Source organism: Bombus huntii, unplaced genomic scaffold, assembly GCF_024542735.1.
Source record: "Bombus huntii isolate Logan2020A unplaced genomic scaffold, iyBomHunt1.1 ctg00000090.1, whole genome shotgun sequence".
Lineage (NCBI taxonomy): Eukaryota > Metazoa > Arthropoda > Insecta > Hymenoptera > Apidae > Bombus > Bombus huntii.
In genome coordinates, this window is record NW_026099345.1 from 300,001 (window position 1) to 302,500 (window position 2,500).

Below are 2,500 nucleotides of genomic sequence, written 5' to 3' on the forward strand. Positions count from 1 at the left end.
ATGGTACCGATCGTGGGTGACCAGGTTGCCTGCCCTGTCTGCCAGAAAAGGGAAATCGACCTTTTCTTTTTGTCGTTATCAGACCTAGGGCGGCACCTGGAACAACATCACGTGACAGCCCGCATCCAATGGAGATGCAAAGACTGTGGGAAAGGCTTCCCGAAGCTTCATGGGGCCAGATGTCACCTGCCTCACTGTAGAGGCACGAGTCAGAGTGCTGGCGGCTCGCACAGATGCGAAACCTGCTCCATGAGTTTTGGGACGCTTAGAGGGCTGTCTACCCACGAGCGGCATGCGCACCCTGCCGTAAGAAACGTCAAAAGAAGGGGAACGGACCCCCCTGAGAAAAAATGGACGTTGGAGGAGTTGGCCCAATTAAGGGAACTTTGTGAGACCTATAAGGACCACAAATTCCCCAATAAAATGATAAGCGAGATCCTCACCAGCAAGACGATCGACCAAATCAGGTATCAGCGAAAGAAGCTGAGACTGATTGGTGAGGAAACAGAGCCAACTCAGGTGACAGAGGGAGGGTGCGATCCCGTTGATCCAGGCAATGCGTGTTTTGAAGAGCCTGGAATCAGCGGTTCAGAATATCAAGAGTGGAAACTCCAATTGGAGTCCGCTATTTCGACACAAGTCGAGGTGCCACCTGTTTTAAGGTGGGTCCACACTCGACTGATGACTATCTGGGTCTCTCTCAAGGGAAATAGGGAAGCCCTTGAGAGCGCTATAAATGATTTTATAAAATGCACGCTCTATGGAGCTTTACAAGAAATTAATAAAAACAAAAAGAGGGCAAGAAACGAAAACAATAAACGGATTGCACACCAAAATAGCAATAGAAAGAACAGAAACGCTAGAAAGAGATACTCCTTCGCACGTTGCCAGGAGTTGTTCACTGAAAATCCAAAGAGGTTGGCTGATGCTGTTATAAACGATGATCAGGCCTTCCTCCAACCGGCTAGGGATCCACCTAGTGCTGAGGAAGTGAAGGGACTCTACGAGGATCTATGGGGCCAGACAGGACCTGTCGAAGTCCCTGTCCCAGGAGGTAGAGCCCCCGAGCTGTCCTTATGCGAAATCTTCCCGCCAATTGCTGTTGAGGATGTGGCGGAGAAACTAAGCAAAATAAGAATGAAGGCTGCGGCAGGACCGGATGGTTTCCAGAAGGAACACCTTCTGATCCCCGGCCTGCCTATAATATTAACTAAGCTTTACAACATCTTGATTTATTATTCCTATTTTCCTCCTATATGGAAGGAAAATAGAACAACATTAATTCCAAAAGCAAACAAGAATAGCAGCCTGGTCGAGAATTGGAGGCCAATAACTATTGGCCCCATTCTCGGCCGTATTTTCTCCTCCATTATTGACGGGAGGATAAGAAGGGGCATTGTGTTGAATCCAAGGCAGAAAGGATTCACCGCCGAGAGCGGCTGTAAAGTTAACATCGACCTGTTGAGCGCTGCCTTGGATCATAGTAAGAAAAAGAAAGGCGGGATATTCACAATAGTGGATATCTCAAAAGCCTTTGATACAGTGCCTCATTCGGCAATTGTTCCCTGCCTGAGGAGGAAGGGAGTGCCGACCCCCATTACCGACTTGATCGGTTGTATGTATAGTGAGGGCAAGACAACGATCAAGACTAAAAATAATATGGGGGTCGAGATTACGATCCTCAGGGGAGTTAAGCAGGGCGACCCTCTGTCGCCGCTGCTATTCAATCTGTGCTTGGAGCCACTGCTGGATTTGATCGAGAATCAAACCAGGGGGATAAACATAAATGATTCACGGACGATCCCTGTACTGGCTTTCGCTGACGACGTAGTATTGCTCGGCGCCGATATCGGGGAAGCGCAGCGCCAAGTGGATATGCTCAACGAGTATCTGAATGGCCTCGGTATGACCATCTCCCGGGACAAAAGTCAGATATTTCAAATAGTCGCAGAAAGACGAACTTGGTTCGTTAAAGAACCAAAAGTTAAACTTGGGAATAACACCATCCCAACGATCGATCCCGACGAGGCCTTCAGGTACCTAGGTGCCAAAATGGGGCCATGGAAGGGCATACACTGTGGCGTAATTGTTCCCGAGCTGCTGAGTGTGGTGAGGAGGGTTAGAAAGCTCTCTCTCAAACCATGCCAGAAGCTAGAATTGATCATAAAGTACATCTTTCCCCGATATATCTATAACCTTCTCGTAAACCCGCCGAGCGACTGCGTTTTAAGATTGCTGGACAGCGAAGTCAGACAGGAAATAAAGGCCATATTTCACCTTACGCCTTCAACGGCCACTGGTTTTTTCTATGCCCCCAAATCCTGGGGCGGTTTGGGGCTGCCAAGATTTGAACACATCGTCAAACTTGGCACCCTTAAAAGTGCTATTAAAATGAAAAGCTCGATCGATCCGGCGGTGTCCAGCCTGATTGATGAGAAATGTAACGATAAACTTAAGAAAATGGCCAACTCGCTGAGGATCAATTGGCCAGCCTCAGTAG

The 2,500-nt window shown here is 48.3% G+C and overlaps 1 pseudogene; it reads left to right on the forward strand.

Moving 5' to 3' along the window:
- Window positions 1–2,500, forward strand: part of LOC126876706 (large subunit ribosomal RNA) — an 8,465-nt pseudogene that overhangs the window by 3,768 nt on the left and 2,197 nt on the right.